Source organism: Plectropomus leopardus, chromosome 19 (assembly GCF_026936395.1).
Source record: "Plectropomus leopardus strain MGB_pleo_1.0 chromosome 19, ASM2693639v1, whole genome shotgun sequence".
Taxonomy (NCBI): domain Eukaryota; kingdom Metazoa; phylum Chordata; class Actinopteri; order Perciformes; family Serranidae; genus Plectropomus; species Plectropomus leopardus.
In genome coordinates this window covers 21,562,696-21,581,727 of record NC_142194.1, presented here as the reverse complement: position 1 = coordinate 21,581,727, position 19,032 = coordinate 21,562,696, and the positions used below count along the sequence as shown (strand labels likewise).

The following is a 19,032-nucleotide window of genomic DNA, read 5'->3' as shown; positions in this document are numbered from 1 at the left end:
GTAGACGATCAAGTCAAACCTTCACTCCAGATTTAAGCTTTTTCCAGGGTGACAGGAGCTGCAGCCAATCCCAGCATGCATTGTGTGGAGGTGAGCTACACACTCTTATTCTTGTCTGCAGGCTACATTCATAACTCTGCACTTCGAGGTCGGCTGTGGAAAGCTTAGAAACCTGCTTACTGCTTCTGTTCAAGGACTCACACTCACTGTGAACACAAGCTGGCAGCAATTTCATAGCGTGTGTGCACAAAGCAGCAATAACCGAAGCATCCTCACAACTCTGACTCAGTCTCCTCTTCACCTGTGTTGTTATTGTCGAAGAAAGAGAGATTAACCCCTTGTTTGATCGGCGCTCTCTTTGCTCCGTGGTAGAATGACAGCTGACCCTGGGTCTGCTGTGTGGCAATTTTTTTTTTTTTAAAGTTCCACATATTTTTGTCAAGGATTTCACACATTTCTGCCAACTGTGTTCAAAGAGTGCAGATCGCAAATGCATTCACTTTTCATAATTTGTAATTCTTTTAACACAGTCTTTTACTTTTCACGCTGAGATAAGAAAGAAAAAATGTTCGCCAAACAGTGGTGAAAAGTACATTTACTCAACACACATATTGTATGTATTTGTACTTGAATATTTCCATTTTCCTTTTTTTGTTGCATTTTACTTTGAAAAATATTAAGTTCATCAGCCCTCAGGTGATGCTGAAGGTTTGAACTTTGACTCGCCACGCTGAAGCACAAAGAAGATTGTTGTCTTTTAGCAGTTTTGGGTGAGATTTGTTTCAGTGTTTTCTTTCGAGGCTGCAGTGTGTGATTTGATCTCGGAGTTTGGACAACACAACTACTTTGCATTTGCGAAGCTGCAAAAAGAAAAAGACAGCTTTTGTGTTTCTTTTACCTTTCGCATCTAAGCCTGGATGAAATTGATGGAGAAAAACTATTTAAGGTCCTTTGTGGGCATTATTGTCAGAAATGGAATATAATATTATCAATGTGTTTTCTTTGGTATATATTCAGCTGAAAATAATTTTGTGTTTTTGTTAACTCAGAATAAGCCATTTATTTAATTTCTGCTCCCTGTGACCTTACCCCACTTGAAACCTGAAATTTGCTTGATTTCTGCCAGAAACATGGAAAGCAGGCAATGAGCAACTTAAAGAAATAAAGAAAAGAAAATAAATAAAAATTGCAAGAGGATTAAATTAGCCAAACAAAAAGAAAAAGAAAAGAAAACAAACAGAAAAAACAAACAAAACAGGAGATGGCCTAAAAAATGCTAAAATAAAATGAAAATAATATATATAAATAATCCTGAGTTCTGATAATTAATAATTTTAAATTAAGTTGGGTTTTTCTACTTAGTTGTTTGAAAATGTTCTGATTATTCTCTCTCATTTATAACTATTTTTAAAGATAATTTTCTTGTCACCATTTATTTATTTATTTATTTTTGCAATTTACAAGACATTTCAAGGTTGCTTGTTACCTTTTCTTCCATGTGTTTCAAAGAAATCACACATTTGCTCAGTGTTTCAAAGGTTTAAAGGCTTGGGAACGGAACGTGAAAACTGATGACGATCGGGATGAGCATTCGCTGTCTGTTTAGGATTAGGGAACTGGAGTGCTAAAACAGTTGTGAGATTTGATTTAGTGGTTACTTGACTTCACTCTATACTTGAATGATGCGGTCATGAGGTAATCAGGATTTACTCAAAAAGATCATGTTAACATCCTAAAATCTTTCTTAACCTTCTGTGACAGCACTGATCATTAAATCATTAAAAGTACTGCTCCTGGAGGTAAATCGATCTGTAAATTCAGGATTTGTCCGATCAATAACGGAGACTGAGACCCGTCCACACAGTGTGATTTGAAACGGTGAGTAAGAGGAGGCGTGGGAGGAGAATGGCCTCGTAATTGGGCACTTTATCACGGGAAGTGGTGTTTTATGGGCCAAAATGATGACCCTTAATAGAAGCGAGGGATGAGTGGAGGAGAGGAGGAGAGGAGGAGACAGTCTTTGATGTGTCTGACATAGTGGGACCAACCATGCTCGTTGAAATACCGCCGGTAAAAAGCAAAAGTTTTTGTGCCCCTTTCCTCTTCCCCTCTCAGTCTCCCTCATCTCACCTGATCCAATTTTCCGACTCCAACGTGCCATTTTTAGCAGTTAGGTCTGAGGCAGAAATCGCCGACCCTGGACAGTGACCTCTGTCATTACCTCTGAGAGCCTCTTCTCTGTTCTGCCCAAACTAACAGACAGAAAGCAAAAAAAAAAAAGGGCAAAGAAAAGTTGGAAGGGCACAGACAGAGGAGCGAATGACAAATGTAGAGCGCAGGAAGAAAGAGAGGAAGTTAAGAGACAAGAGACGAGCAGAGAGGAGGACAGTGGGCGGAAAGAAAGGGAGAAAATTGAGATCCCAAGATTGAGACAAAAGACGGAGAGAAGCTTCCCTCCTCTTCAGAAACGGAAATGGGGCGTACAGAGGGAGACTCAAAGGCGCCGCTGAACACGCCACAGCGGATCCGTCTCGTCAAGCGAAGGTCAGCCTCATTTGTTCTCTGCGGAGACGAGGGGGTCCTTCATGTGACTAAAGAGAGGGATGGGGGAGCACGGCGGGGATGAAAGATGAGGCAGTCGGCGATGGGAAACATGAAGGTTGATTCGTGTGTTGTTGTCACAGAGGTGAATACATTTGACTATCAAACAGGTACTTCTCATGAATGTGTAAAGACGGCCTTCAGCAGCACTAAAACGACACCGTTTGAAGGCATTCTGCAGATTCCTCGCCAAGGTTCCTCCTACTCAGGTCGCTCCTCAAGGCTGAACAAGGCGACTTTTACACGTCTGAAGACCAAAATGACAGCGAGGACTTATAAGTTCTGAATAAATCAAGTTTTAAATGTATTCTGGGTGAAAAAATGACAAAAGGACGGGGCTGAAAGCATTTGTGAGACTAGAAACTAGATGAAAACAGTCTTCAATTCACCTTGATCACATTTTATCAACCTCGTCACCTGAATGACCCTCATGGTTCTTATTCTTTATCAGGTTATTGCAAGTGAGACATGTGAACACTAAATCAATGCACACAAAGTGCAAACAAACTTCTGTATGCAAAAATTTGATACATGGAAAGACAATGGGCTGCAAAACTGCAAAAAAAAGAAACACAAGATAAAAGGTGTCACACGTCAACAGTATTCCTTTGAATTAGGCATCAATTTATTCCATAAAGATGTATTTGTGTAAAAACGAATTTTTTTTAATCCTCTGGTACGACAGTTTAACATTGAGTCTGCTCAGTGTTTACTGATGTGCTGCCTCCTGTTTGCTGCTGGAGAGAGTGCAGCTATTTTTTCACTATTTGCATGAGCCAAGACTAAAATCTTCCGATAATATGAAACGTGTTCAATTTCTTTGGAACGGCAAGAGGAGAAAAAGACCGTCTTAAGCAGCTCAGAGTTTCGTGACCACTTTACACCAAACCGGCGAGATCCTGGGAGCAAAACTCTCATGTTGTTCTCGCATTGAAAATTCTCAAAGTCGACAGTGCAACTTAATAAAGACAGGTGTAACTAATGACATGAATCAGCAGCTGCACTCGGGTCACTTGTGTCGGCTCAAGGTCCCTGCTAATGTTCATGCTGCTTAACCAACATGCCTCTGAGCCACCATTAATATTATTAATTACACCTGTGAGACTGTTGCAATGAAAAGTTCCTCCCTACAAACTGCTAATTCTGCCTTGTTGTGCCCACATTTCAGGGTTTGCCACTTCAAATAGAGAAAACAAAAAAAGATTTAGCAGAAAAGAGAAGCACTTTAGTTTTAATGATAAGGCTACATGTTTTGGGTAGTTTTGAGAAAAGTTTGTATGCTTACAACCTGCTAAATTACAATTAGAAATGAAGTGGAGGAGCTTAATAAAAGATTAAAAGAAGATCTCACATCTCAAACAAATGGCCTCGTGTAGGAATCAATCTGAGGTAGTGAGAATTTTAGAGAATTTGTGGTATTCACCAATTTTCTTTTAGAATTTTCTCTCGGGTACAAATGAAAAACGTAAGCGATGCAGTTTGATTTATATACTGATAGTCTGTGAGGAAACGAAACGAAATACAAAACTGTAGGTTGAGGGGATTAGGTGTTTAAATATCAAACTAAAATTAAATGTATAACTAATAATAAACGTAATAAAATAAAAATTAAACATTAATATTCTCTTCACCACATAATCCCTGCTGATATTACCGTTATTGTTTTTAACTAATATATTTTGACCCAGCAAAGTCAGCATTTTAGTATTGCTGGAAAACTCTGACTTTGGCAATTCAAATCTACATCTAATTGCAAGTTAGACAAGTTAGTTAGTTAGACAAGTTCTACAAGTAACAGGTGTGTGAATCATTAGTCAAAATGTCTACTGCTGAAATGTCAACCTGTTACTATTCCAAAATAGTCACTTTTGCAGAGCTTTTGGTGTAAGATGCTGATGCTAAAAACAACCTTTCACATCTCTATGATTCTCCGCCGGATGTCCTCAGCTGACAACACAGCGGGACAGAACCATTCCAGGTGTTATTATAGCCATTCGGCACCTGCTGTGGCAGCATGGTACACCGGGCCAGATGGCACCTGCTGTGGCAGCATGGTACGCCGGGCCAGACGGCACCTGCTGTGGCAGCATGGTACGCTGGGCCAGAGGGCACCTGCTGTGGCAGCATGGTACGCCGGGCCAGACGGCACCTGCTGTGGCAGCATGGTACACCGGGCCAGACGGCACCTGCTGTGGCAGCATGGTACACCGGGCCAGAGGGCACCTGCTGTGGCCACATGGTACACCGATGGACAGTGTCAGGTAGAAATGCTGCCAGTAACAACATAACAAAGGAGTGTGAAGGTCCACATGAGGTGGTGGATTGATCAAACAAACCCCAGACTTTCATGTGGGAGTCCTGTGTTTTCTTCCCATCTGAATGTGTTTTTTCTACACCTTACCATGTGCCTCTTTTGCCTACGTAATCCAGCTGTGCCTTTGTTGCATTGACATGCCGGCATTGGTTACCATGTGCTGTTGTTGCCTAAACATTCATGCAGTGTAATCGCTGCACAACAGCTAGACATTGTTGCCGCCAGCTTTTTGATGTCACTTTGGTACGTGTGAGCCTTTAAAGGTGACAAAGGGATTCAGAGTTGAGAACGTATCAAATAACACCTGCTCCACATTTCACACACAACACTTCAACTCTCACTGAATGTTAAGTGCGTTATGAAAAGGTATGTTTGTGCACAGGCAGCTTCTTTAATGCAGGAAGTGACTGATTTTCCTTTGAGGAGAACATTGATGGCAGAAGTTAACTGAGTCACATGAGGAATCTTTATGATTTACTGCCGTGAGAGACGACATACAAAGCTGTTAAATATCACACTTTCAGTTCTGCAGAGTCCCTCCTCGCCTACGCCAGGCTTCCCTCACGTGCTGCAAGTGTTCATTAGGAGGTGTGTGTGCATGTACTTTTCTGTTGCTGTTTTTAAATTGAGAGCCTGGGTGAGAATTTTACTGTCTGTTCATACGCACAAACAGTGTGTGCGAGTTCTGCCTCTTGTGCTAATTACCTTTATCTCTCAGCAACGGTGGCGTCTGCTGCTATTTCAGAGACATCGCACCATCTCGGGTCGGTCGGTTGCTTGTGCCTCCTCTTCACAGGTTATCTGCACATTTTTTCTTAGTTTTTCAGTGCAGCATTATCAGAGCTGAAAATTGGTTGTCGAGTTCCATTTTTAACAGGCTTTTTTTTTTTGCAAAACAGGTGGCTTTCACACAGACAGGCGACGGTACATCTAGCAACCTCTTTAACACATCAAATTATATGAATTTATATCTCTGCATGCTCGTTTATTTTGAGAAATTCGCAACATTGATTTCTTGGTTTGAGAATGAAGCTTTTTATCCCAAGCTGGCATTTTCTGCAACGCCAACGTCTCATCCTGCTTTAAGTGGCTAAAAATGTGAAAGGAAAGCTGCAAAAAGTTTTATTCAAACCAGAGTTAGAAATTTCAGTCATTAGAGATGCAGTTATTGATGTTCAACCATATTAAACCAAACAGTGAAAGGCAGTGATACTCAATTTCAGCCCCTGTGACAATTCTGGACCTGGACCAGTGATTCAGACTGGTAATTGTTTTTGTACGTAGTAGGCTAAAAAAGATGCCAGAGTGCATTAAAAAAACAAAAACAAAATAGAGCTTTTTTTTTTTTTTCAAAAAAGTGTCAGTGGCATATCCCCCACACCCCCCGACAGAGGTACTTGCTAAGCCCCTGATGTCCTAAAGTCCTAGAAACATCCAAAAACATTAGAAAATGTATTAAATCAGAGAAATGTCCAAAAATCAGAGAAATGTCCAAAAATCAGAGAAATGTCCTAAAATACTCAAAACATCCTTAAGTACCTGATATTTTCTAAAATCCTAGAAATGTCCTACAATCCCAGAAACGTCCTAAAATCCGAGAAATGTCCTTTAAATCCTTGAAATTCCATATAATCCAAGAAACATCCTAAAATCCTAGAATCATGCTAAAATCCAAAAAATGTCCTTAAATCTAGATATGTCTTAAATTCTCAGAAATATCCTGAAATCAAAGAAACGTTCTAAAATCGTAGAAATGTCATAAAGTCTTAGAGATGTCCTAAAATATGAGAAATGTGCTAAAATCCTCGAAAAAAGGGAATGGGGCTGATCTAGCTGGCCCCTGGCCTCCTGTCATTTTGCAAAAGTAGCCCCAGAGCAAAGCAAGTTGAGTCTCCCTGGTGTCAGGTGTGTGTGAGCATACAGTAGCTCCTGCTGTGACTCGTGTTAACAGTAGGCTAGTGTTCGTCTTGCCCCCTTCTTCCCGTCTCTCAGAGTACATAAGCCTCTCTCCATGAACCACAGAGCTCAGAGGAAACCTCCGGGACTCCCAGCGGCGCTGCTGTTGTTGTTGTTGTGTGGCAATCTGCATGTTGTGTCTGTGTTTGCATGTGTGTGGGGCCGACTGAGTCATGTGAAGCTGAGGGAGCTTGTGTTGTTACGGTTCATTATTTATGGATGCGTATTTGAGGGAGGGAAAGAGGAGATAAAGTGGAGGAGACGGCGTGGGGAAAAGACGGATAAGAAGAGAGAGTTTTGTGTCTTTTCCAACGAGCCTGGCAGCCTCTTCTCCTCTGCTCACTCGTGCTTTTTGTTGTGGGAGTAATTACATGTGGCCCGGGGCAGAGGGTGGCTCCTCTTTGTCAGATCTGGTCGGCAGCCACCGCTCCACCTACAGCTGGAACAGGACGGCTGCTCCGACACGGTGCGAGGGATTAGGCAGCAGATAAATGTAACAATCGCTCCAAAAACTGTTCATATCCAGGACAAAGTCACACGGTGGCACCATGATGAACAGTAACAGTCGATTGTGTTGCTGCAGGATCACCAATTCCAATTTAGATATTCTGACTTCGGCCTTTTTCTGAACATTTTCCTGTCAATACAATCTTCTCTCATGCATAGATGTGTGCAGATAACTTTATTTAGAAACGTGTCTTCCCAGAGAGGACTGTTGTGGTTGAGTACCAGACTCAGACAAGGACATCATAAGTATTTTGTGAAATATTCATTTTCATTAGCCATGTCATCATCTCAATAGTCTTTTTGGAATATTTTGTGTGTGATCATACTTATTGTGAGCATTGTTAACATGCTGAAGTTTGCTCAAAGCAACACTGAGTCACACAGAGCTGCGAAAGCAGCTGCTGACTCTTATTTTTCTGTCAAGTTAGGTCGCGCTGAGTGTGGATCAAATGCGCACGGCGTCTCCAGAGTGATGAGCAGCTGCTGCCCCCAAGAAAGGTCTGCGTGTGGATTTGTAACCTGAAATCAAGAGGATTAGGGCGGACGATTGACCTGGCCTTTAGAAAATCACTGTTCGAGCTGTTTGTTCAAGACGCCACAGAGGAGGAAACCTTGAGCAAACTTCCCAAAGCTGACCTGAGGGGGAGATAAATGTGCAATGTTGAGGACAATACTGGCTGCTGGCAACACTGAACGACCTGACATTATGACTCAGCGGTTAATTAAAGGTTGACTGAATCTTTAAACACAGTTAAAGGGTTGAGCATTTTTAAATCTTTTTTTCACAGCCTTTCCATAAAAAAAATACTGTATTTTAAATTCAGGTTTTTGGTGTTAAAATAAGATTGTCCTCCAAAGGAAAAACAATTTAGTCGGTGTTGCATGAACAGATAAAGAAGATCCTGTCTGAAGGTCACAAATTAACGTTTTTTTAAAGAAAAATCTTACTGTGATGCAAGTTGTTCCTCTTCCTTATTAAATCAAGATTAAAAAGATAGCCCGATTTATTACACAGCTGCTTCATATCCCCACTGTCCTGACGTCTCTCACCATGACGTGCAGCTTGAAACCGGAAGAAGTTAAGCCAGACTTTAAATCACATGTTGATACATTCTGAAATCTATAATTACAGCTGATTTCTCTGCTGATTGACACGCCCTTCTGTTTAAGCGTGTTCAGTCTGTCAGTGTATGTGTGTGTGTGTGTGTGTGTGTGTGTGTGTGTGTGTGTGTGTGTGTGTGTGTGTGTGTGTGTGTGTGTGTGTGTGTGTGTGTGTGTGTGTGTGTGATCCTCCCCGTCACTTCCCAGGAGGCCGCTGAGTGTGTTGACAGTGTATTTAGGGAGCTTTTAACTCGATATACGCCTCAAACCCCATGGCAACCAGGCCTTTTCATTCCTCTGCACTTCACCATGGAAACGCTGATGTTCATTAAATTTCAGCTGCTCTTTGAAGATATTAAAACAAAATGAGGAAAAACAGAGTCTATATTTATGCAAACAACTTTAACCCCAAATGTGCATCCATCCACAGTGCTACACTGTAAAAAGCAGCAGTTAGCGGTTAGAACAGTTCTGCTGTAAAACGTCTTGCACGCATCCACGAGGGAATGAATTTTCGCTGAGGATTGATGTCATTAATGTGCACGCCTTTCCTGCGGGAATCGTGACACCAAAACCAGGTGTTTTTTAGCAAGACATTGTTTCCTGCGAGCGCTGTGCCATCACAAGCGGATGTTGTTAACAAGACATCAGCATTTGCTGTGAGCCTTGGGCCAGCAAATTTTTTTAAGCGAGTCATTAGCGGCATTTCCAGCAGCGCTTCAGTCACAAGTCTGGGTATATTTTAGCGAGTCATAGCATTATCAGAGGGGACTTCGCCACAAAAACTAGGAGTTTTTTTAGTGAAACATTGATGGCATTTCAAGTGACAACTGTGTCACCAAAACCTTTTTCTTATTTTTTTGCGAGACACCTGCAGCATTTTCAACAACAGTGTATTTTTTTGTCAAACATCAATCGCATTTCCAGCTGCGTTTATGCCACCAAAACCAGGTGTTTTTCAGTAATCAGCCGCAGCATTTTCATGGTGGAGTGTGTCACCAGTCGATGTGTTTTTTAGTGAAACATCGGCTGCATTTCCATCTGCGACCGTGCCACAGAAACTGGATGTTTTTGTGAGAAATCGGCAGCATTGCAAGCGATGACTGTGCCATAAGAATCAAGTGTTTTTTAGTGAGACATCATTGGCATTTTAGGCAGAGACTGTGCCACCAGAGCCATGTTTTTTGGTCAAACATCTGATTTGTGGCATTTCCTGCTTGTGAGGATGCTGATTGTGGTAAAACCCCATCAACCTGTATTGCTAACAAACACACAGAAACCTAAAGTCTTAAACATGGGACATGGAGAGCGAAGTGGTTACACATACATACTGTATTTGCAGACTTTATAGCCACACTTTGCTGCTGTGACCCCAGTGTGACACATAAACACACACACACATGAGTAAACAGCTAGCCGCAGGAACATTGTGGTCAAGCAGCTGAGAGGCTGACTGAGACGTCCCTTTGGGAGAAATACATTTCCATACATCTGAAGTGTGTGTGTGTGTGTGTGTGTGTGTGTGTGTGTGTGTGTGTGTGTGTGTGTGTGTGTGTGTGTGTGTGTGTGTGTGTGTGAGTGTGTGTGTGTGTGGGTGTGTGAGTTAGTGTGTTATGATGTGCAGATGCATTCTTGTTTCATTCTTCCCCCAACTCTCGCAGGAATTACATTAACCTCTGACAGATGTGGCGGTTGCACTGCTGGGAGAAACTCTGTGTTTGTCAAGTGTGTGTGTGTGTGTGTGTGTGTGTGTGTGTGTGTGTGTGTGTGTGTGTGTGTGTGTGTGTGTGTGTGTGTGTGTGTGTGTGTGTGTGTGTGTGTGTGTGTAAAGTCAAAAGTGCATTATGGAAGTAATCATCTGCTCCATATAAATGAGCAGGAGTTGGTCTGTACACACTGTAGAGAGCAGCAACCTGTGAGGCTGAAGCATGAAGACAAAACCTGCAGTTCCTCTAATGTCCAAGAGAGAGTCAGTCCCCAAAGACCCCCACGTTAAAATGCCCTTTACAGCAGAAATCAACATGTTCAAGCAGTTTCGGCCTATTTTAGGGTTGAGCCGAATACTTGGGTGAAAAAAGTATTAGTATGGAGAAATTACTTTGACAAGTATGAGTATCTTATATGTAAAGTGTGTTTTATCCATACTGGTGATGAAAGAAAGTTGTCACTGCTTTTGCTCCTTCAACTTGCTCATACCCCAGTTTTTAAAATATCTAATGTCAGCTGAGATATTTAGAGGACTTGGCTCATGCCGGATGTGTGCCGATTGTTCCAATGTTCATAATTCCAAATCTTCAACAGTCCAGAAATGTTTTAAAAACTAAACAGTGTGATATTTGTCTCTGTAATCTCAGTTTGTTTTTTTAACTTCCTGATGGTTGCACAATATCCCGAAAACAAACTTGCATTGCTCTGAAGGGGCCACTTCTAATTCTTCAAATACTGCCACTTTGTAAGTAATATCAATGTCAGACACTGACGCAAAGAGGCATCTGTTGTGGCAGAATAATGTGCACTGGACGACAGCAGTTTTTCTTTTTTTTTTTTTTTTAGAAGGCGACAACCCAACTCATCAGTTACTGCTGCGTTGTCAGTGGACATCAGTGTTGGACATAAATGCACCAGTGTTCCTTTTTGCAGTGGTATTTGATAAATGCCATTCTACATGGCAACTCCCGTGATATAAAGGGCAGGAGGGTCCATATACGGTGGAAGGGAAAGGAGGTGGATGGGTCCAGCAAACCCTGGACTTTCATCCAGGAGCCCACTGTTGCTTCCTGTGTGAATGTTGGGCAAAAATGTTTTTTTTTCTAAACTTTCTAAAACTACATGCTTTTGTTGCTTAAATGTAAGGAGATAAAACTAAAAAGTGTTTTGAAATGTTTTGAAAACAACTGTATGCTTGTGCTTGAGCAGAAACTGTACATTATTTCCGAAAACCGGAGTTTATTTTGAAATAATGAAATTCATTTAACAGGCCATCCCATAGTGTCAAGGATATACAGGATACAGTGCATAATGTTTAGACATGAACATTGAAAGATATAGTGCCAGTATTTGACGAGTTGGTATGAGTATATGTGAATTGTGCAGGGAGTGAATTTTTATATGACTTGCCAGTTGACTTTTTAATTTATGCTTTAAGTTTCACATATTTAAATTTGGGTCTGCTTTGAGTGACAGGCTGTCCGCAAGGCGTCGCTACAGTCTGAGTCAGATCCACCCCTCGTGCCTCCAAAGCCCCACCCTCTTGCCCAAATATGGTCACTTCTAATTCCAAAATACCCAAATCGGAGACGGCAAAAATGCAGAACTCGAGGTTTTGAAACAGGGGTCCAGAAACCAATGGGTGACATCACGTTGGTTACGTCCATTATTTATAGTCAATGGTCTACTAAAAGGGGCTGGCTGGTGAAGTACTCTAGCTGGTACAGTAATGGCTAACTTGTTAGCATGCTGGAAATATACTAGAGCTAGTCAGTTACATTAATTCTTAGTTTCTATTTTCTCTGCGCTGGGCCTTTTACTTCCCACTGGCATTTTGTTTGTTGTGCATAACTTCCTTCAGAAAAGAAAAGCTAACAGAGTTATCTACCAAGGTCACTAGCTTGGATGCTAGTCGAAAGTTGTGCCCAAAGATTTTTCATATGGCATATTTGTATCTGTATTTTATATCTCTTTAGTCAGGTCAACCCTCTCATCCAAATATGGTCATTTCTGGCTCCAAAAAACGCCAAACTCGAAACTTCAAAACGGGAATCCACAGACCGCCGAATGACATCAAATCTGCTGTGTTCATTATTTATTCAGTCTATCTACTGTACACACGTACATGTACACACTCCATGTATTCAACCAGGCAGCTCCATCTACGCTGGACTTGAACCACACAGGAGAAGAAATGAGTCTCTCTGCTCGACTCATTCCAGTGCAGCCACAGTGCAACTGCAGCTGGGGACCCCGGGCCGCTGTGTTTATCTAAAGAGGATAGAAACAGATTGAATATGTAAAGCCAGCGGCGAGAGGAATCCCATCCCACTGATTGCTTCAGACCAGCGGAGAGTCTGAGATGGATTCTCTATCGGTCTCTATAACGGAGCTTTAGTGGGACGTTAGCAGCGCCGGGGTAAACAGCAGGTGACTGTGTGTGTGGGGGGTGCGGATAGCGGCCGGGGATAGTGTGATTCATATGCATTACACCTACTATATCACACACATCACGGCCACCAAATGTAGACTATTACTACGCAGATGACCCGGGGCTGGAATTGTTTTTTCACATGTATTGCCAGTAGATTAAACTATGTTCCAGAATATCTATATGTTGGAATATTTAGAATAATAAAACACAAATAACTATGAGGCGTGCCTCCACATTTTTGAGTTTTATTGTCTTCATTATTCAGTAGATATAATGAGCTTTGTAGGACATTGTTAGCCAAAAAAATACCCAAAAGTCAAAATCTCTAAAAGTGATCTCAGTTATTTACAAATATAATAAATACACGGCCTCTGTGAGTCTGCAGTCCCTGCAAGTCAGCGTTTAGTCAATTTTCACCCCATTCTCTCAGTCAGGTTACATCGGATCGTGATTTAACAGCCACACACACACTCGACCGGCTTCAAATGTTTACTCTGACTCAGACACTCGATTGTTGTTTTGCATCCATTCCTCTGAGTCATTCGTCAAGTTTCCAAATTTACTGCAAATCATAACAGAATTTCCAGAGAATCTGTAAAAGAAGAAATGTGAATGAGCACAGTATGCTAATGTGAAGAGTTGAGTGCATCAGTTATGTTAATAGTCATTATTTTTCATTGTCTTTATTTCATTTTTAAATTTTTGTTTTTAATTCAATTTGATTTCAGAATGTTTTTGCTTTTTTCATGTATTTTTTATTTTCACTATAGCTGCTGAGGCTTGAGGCTTCAGAGTTGTCGCAGGTCTCTCAGTGGTCTCCTCCTTCAACGGTCCTAGTTTTTTAGGAGCCGTCTGATTTGGGCAGATTAACAGCCGTGGAGTACTCTTTCCATTTCCTAATTATTGATGAGCATGGGGGGGACTTATATAATTAAATATTGTATCTAAATGATATGGAGCTCACTTTGTACGGATCTGTTTTCACTTTAACACTGAATCCCCTTGTGATTGAATGTCTAACTCACAGGAGATGAACTGGCTGCAAAGAGGAGAAAGTGGCACCATCCTCTTTTGTGAGACCTGCTGCCTGATTACTGGCAGAGACTGATGGCCGAATCCCACAAAGAATGGATTGCAGCCACTGAAAGCACCATGAATTGCAACCATTATCTGCTCTGTCCCATGGTCTGATTCACAAAAGGTATTGTGCTAATGATAAAGTTTCTCAGCTGCCTTTTTTTTCTGTCTTATTGCAATTATTTAAAAAAATGTTGCCTTTGTGCCAGGAACACTGCAGGCAGAAAGATGGCAGAGAGAAGCAGAAGACTGAAATTTTCAGCCCCCCAGCTGCAGGTCCTGACTGACGAGGTGCAGAGGCATTCTTCAAAACAGCAGGCAAGGAATTTAAACGTGACAGAAAAACTGTATTTGGGTCAGTGCTGGGCGTGACACCACAGTTACTATCAATTCTCGAAGACACTAATAATTTCATCGAAACTACATTTGCCCTTCAGCGCCAATCTTTGTGAATCGGTCTGTTTTTGCTTATTTGCATAGAAGGGTATTGAAATGTATACTTTAAAATTCATGCACCTAGCAGGAGAGCACAGAGAAACTGCTTGCATGGCAGCACAGTTATTGGTGCATTTGTGGCTTTGTGGGTGCATCTGAGAATTACACGGTGTGATTTGTGTAGATTTATCGTCTGCACAGTCTGTGAGTCTGTGTTTTATCCCCAAACATGCAATGCAAATCACCTAAATATTGGCCAGAATTGCAGAAAGGCTACTTTGCATAGAAAGCTATGGAAGGTAGGAATGTTTGCATACTAACTTATGTCAAAACATGCACAGGAGCACTAAGACGCTGTGTGCATGGCAGCGCAGTTAGGAGTGCATTTGACCATTTGTGGGTGCGTTTGACAATAACATGTTTTCTTTGTGTCTTATTTGTGAGGAATTAGTGGCTGCACAATTTGTTTGTGAGTATTTTATTACTGAATATGCAATGCAGATTGTTCAACTACTGAAGACCAAAATAATTTTGCGGGTGCATTTGGGATTTATATGGTCTTGTTGGTGCAGATTTAGAGGCTTCTCAATCTCTTCGAGTTCATGCCAAAGTGTTTTTCTCCAAAACATGCAATGCAAATTGTTCATAGTTCAATAAAAGTTCACCTGAAATGGACCAAAACTGCAGAAACTACAGGCCCTTTCTGATGAGGTGCAGAGGAATTCCTCAAAACAGCACCAGGGATTTTTTACATGACAGAGAGAAACTGTATTTGGTTCAGTGCTGGGTGTGACACCTCAGTTACCATCAAAACTATTTGTGGCTATTAGCGCTGATCTTTCTGAGTCGGACTGTTTCTGCAGTGTAGCATTTACATAGAAAGATGTAGGAATGTTTGCATACTACCTAATTTTGAAATAGTAGCACCGAGACACTGTTTGCATGGCAGCGCAGTTAGGGGTGCATTTGACCCTTTGTGGGTTCATTTGAAAATTACATGGTTTCTTTGTGTCTTATTTGTGCAGATTTAGTGGCTGTGCAATGTGTGAGTGTTTTACTCCCAAGATATGCAGTGCAGATATTTTAACGAAAATTCACCAGAAATGGGCCTCTGAATGACAGATAGAAATAGAAAACTGATATTCTCAGACTTTGAGCTGCAGGTCCTGACCAACGAGGTGGACGGGCATTCCTCTAAACAGCTGGCAAAAAATGTTTACATGTCAGAGCGACTGTACTGGAGCAGTGCTGGGTGTGACATCTCGGTTTCCATCAACTCTCCAAAGATGGTTATATTTTATTTTAACTATGTGTGGCTATTATTTGTTGGACTATTTTGCAGTGAGGCTTATTTGCATAAATTTCTTTAGGATTGTTTGCATTCTACCTCATTTTAAAACATGCACAGGAGCACCAAGATGCTGTTCGCATTGCAGCACAGTTATATTTGACCCTTTGTGGGTGCATTTGACAACCTTTCTTTATCTTACTTGTGTAGATTTAGTGGCTGCACAATTTGTTTGTGAGCGTTTTCTTCCTAAAAATGCAAAGCAAATGGTTCATAATTCAATAGAAGTTCACTTAACATTGGTCAAAATTGCAGGAATAAACAACAAAGGAATTCACAGGTTCTAAAGACAAAAATTTTAAATGGCAAAAAGAAGCTTCGGTCCAGACTGATGAGGTGCAGAGGCATTCCTCAAAACACCCGGCAAGGAATTTAAACATTATTTTTGTGAATCAAACTGTTTTTGCAGTGAGGCTCATTTGCATAGAAAGATATAGAATTAACATGCACATACCACCGGAGCACAAAAATGCTATTTGCATGACAACACAGTTTTAGGGGTTCAATTGACCCTTTATGGGTGCATTTGAAAATTATACAGTTATTTTCTGTCTTATTTGTGGAGATTTAGTGGCTGCTTGAATTTGCCCCTGAGTGTTTTCTCCCCAAATATACAATGCAAATGGTTTGTAGTTCAACAAAAGTTCACCTGAAATAAGCCAAAAATGCAGGAATGAACAAGAAAGTAAAGAAAATAACTTTGAATGTCTAAATTCTCACTTATAAGCTCATTTTTTTTTTTTTTTTTTTTTTGGGGTGGACATTGTTCCACTTGTTTCAGCAGAGTGAGACACTGATGCCATACTTGTTAGCAATCTGAACTTGTGAAGTTGGCTAAAAAGGCAACTTTGATCCTTAATTAGCTGAAGAAATCTGCAGAAATCCTTTATCTTTGCCCTCTTGTTCTCGTTATGGCAGCTTGTCCATATACAATGTTTTCAGACATACACACACACACACACACACACACACACACACACACACACACACAGCCCTTACAACACACTGACAGGAAAGCACAGTTCATACAACATGTGCCTGTCTTCCTTAAATTCACAGAACTATATCATCCTCAATTACAGCCTGGAGCAGTTTCCCTTTGATGTAAGCGCTGAATAACCCCGAAGAGAATATATACACACACATATATACGAAGAGAGAAAGCTCTGATTATAATAGCCTTTTTTTAGAATCCTATTTCTAGAGTGTAAAGCATGAGAATCCCTCCACCATTCATCGAGGCGCGGGCCTCTGAAGTATAGTCAACAGCAGCATGCGGCGATTAATTAGAGATTTGTCTGGATGAGGGGAGGTTTGGGAGGCAGAAGGATAAAGCAGGCAAATCTGCTGGCCTAATTAGGGGAATTTAATTTCTCACAGGCTCACATTGACTCAGACCTTGATGAGGCATTTTCGGGAGGAAAGGGGGAGTGGAGGGAGGGAGGAGTGAGTGCAGCTCGTCCATGATGTTACACGCCGTAATAGATGGGTGAGGAGAGATTGCCAGAAGGGAAGTGCGAGACGCCGCAAAATCATGTCGCGCCTCGACAATGGAGCTCATCAAACGTGATCGCGTGTTGTCAGTGAGGGCGTTTCTCGGCTGAAGCTTTAGGGGCCAAAAAAGTTCTGTGCGGCTTTGGGTAACCTTTGGGTAACTTTTTTTTTTTTTTGTATCCCATTCAGGCACAGCTTTATTTTATCACAGGAGAGAAAATGTGTTTTTTGACATTTCAGTGGAAGTTTTTTACCTTAACTTATGATTGTAGAAAGTTCTGGTTGCACAATGTGATGCTATAGAATAATGACACCATCTGCGTTTTGATTGGTTCCCTATAAGCCTCACTTTCACTCTGCAAATCTGTCTGCCAACGGTTTGGAAATGTGCCTTTCCTATTGTAAAAAGGGATGACCCACCCTACACTCCCTATGATTGGCTAGTGCTTGTTGTCTTCTTTGGTTGGATTGGTTAGGTTCAGGCAAAAGGTGTGAGAGAAGGTTTTGGGGAAAAAAAAAAGAGAGGACGTACTTTAAAATGTTTTGAAGTTCCCTCAAAGTTCACTCAAAGTTCACACAGTTCCGAACACGCGTCTCCAGGGGAAAGTCTGGGGTTGACAATATTTGAAATGCCTAATTTCACATTGTGTAAACATTAACATTGTGACATTTTGCAGATGTTTTGCAGATGTTGGGTTTTGTTCTCCATACCTTACAACTAAATGTTGTTATTCTACGTTAAGATGATGTTGGCAAGAGATGTTTGGAAGATGTTGGATTTTGGTTACTTAACAACACAACTTCCAGCAAAATATCAACTTGATTTATTGTCAGTATTCTACATCAGAATTTCGTTTTATAGTCACAACCTAAATTCAACTAAATCAGTTTCTCATCCATTTCTAACAACATTTGGTGGCAAACTGGGTTTATTTAAAATTCTAAGTAAACTAAAGAAATAGTCAGGCGCAAAAAAATGTTGTTTGTCACACCCAGTAATGTAATCATTTCCTGAAAATGTAATAATGGGGCCCCATGTACAGAGTCGCAGCGGTCGCAGGTTTGATTCCAGCATCAGCCCTTTGCTGCATGTTTTCCCCTCTCTCTCCCTCTTTCACACTATATCTGTCCTTTCACCAGTAAAGACAAATATAAATAAATAAAATGTAAGAATGCCTGAAATTGTTAATAAAAAATGCCCTTAACTTCATTGCCACCTAAATTTCAAATTCTACATAAAAGCTAGAATTTACATTTCCAAACATAAATCAGTGTCAGATGTTTTCAGTAGGCTAACTTTATACTTTATACTGAAAGAAAAAAAATATAGGCCTACTTCGTATCTTTTCATTTATTTTTTTTTCCCCCATTATTGCAACATCCTTTATATATCCTTTATATTTTAACACTATTTCACACTATAAGTTATTGCATTATTGGGTTTGATTACATTTTTGATAAGGTTAAGTGCGAATATTATTAAAATTTAAGGCATTGTTACACTTTCAGGAAATTATTGCATTTCATTCAAGACCACTTTAGTCAAAGAAATATTTATTTCTATTGCAATATGATACGTTTACAGCCTGGCTCTGGTTCTCTGCCCTTCTTTTGCACTCTACGTGGAAAGCTGAAAGTGGAAAGAGAGCACACCTCTCCACCCTTCCACATGCTAAGTGAAAAGCCAAAGGCAGAGAGAGAAAACCTCCCTGCCCCTTTATGGAAAGCTTAAGGCAGCGAGGGCAGCAGCAAAAATCCCCAGGTACAGAACAAAGCAAGCATCAATGACAGTCTTTTTTTATTTTTTACTTTTTTGCCTGTCAGCATGCTGTGTAGTGTACTTCTGGGGAAGTTCTGGTCTCCAGATTTCGGAGTGAGCGATCTTGACTTTCATGCTACTCTTTGATTCATGCAGCTGCGGACATGCTGCACAGAAAGATAGGTGGCTTTGAGGGAAAGAGGCTGTTCTAAACTTAAAAGTGGTGAATTGACAGCTCACAGCAAGTTAATACACTGCAGTCTCTGCTTTTTGTTTGATATCTAGTGTTGGCAAAAATG

The 19,032-nt window shown here is 40.9% G+C and overlaps 1 long non-coding RNA gene across 1 annotated transcript; it reads left to right on the top strand.

The window, feature by feature from the left end:
- Window positions 1-10: 10 nt before the first annotated feature.
- LOC148186358 (uncharacterized) lies at window positions 11-14,611 on the top strand. Its single transcript, XR_015775000.1, has 3 exons — window positions 11-90; window positions 13,648-13,821; window positions 13,907-14,611. It is a non-coding gene; the product is annotated as an uncharacterized LOC148186358 (long non-coding RNA).
- The last annotated feature ends 4,421 nt before the right edge of the window (window positions 14,612-19,032 follow it).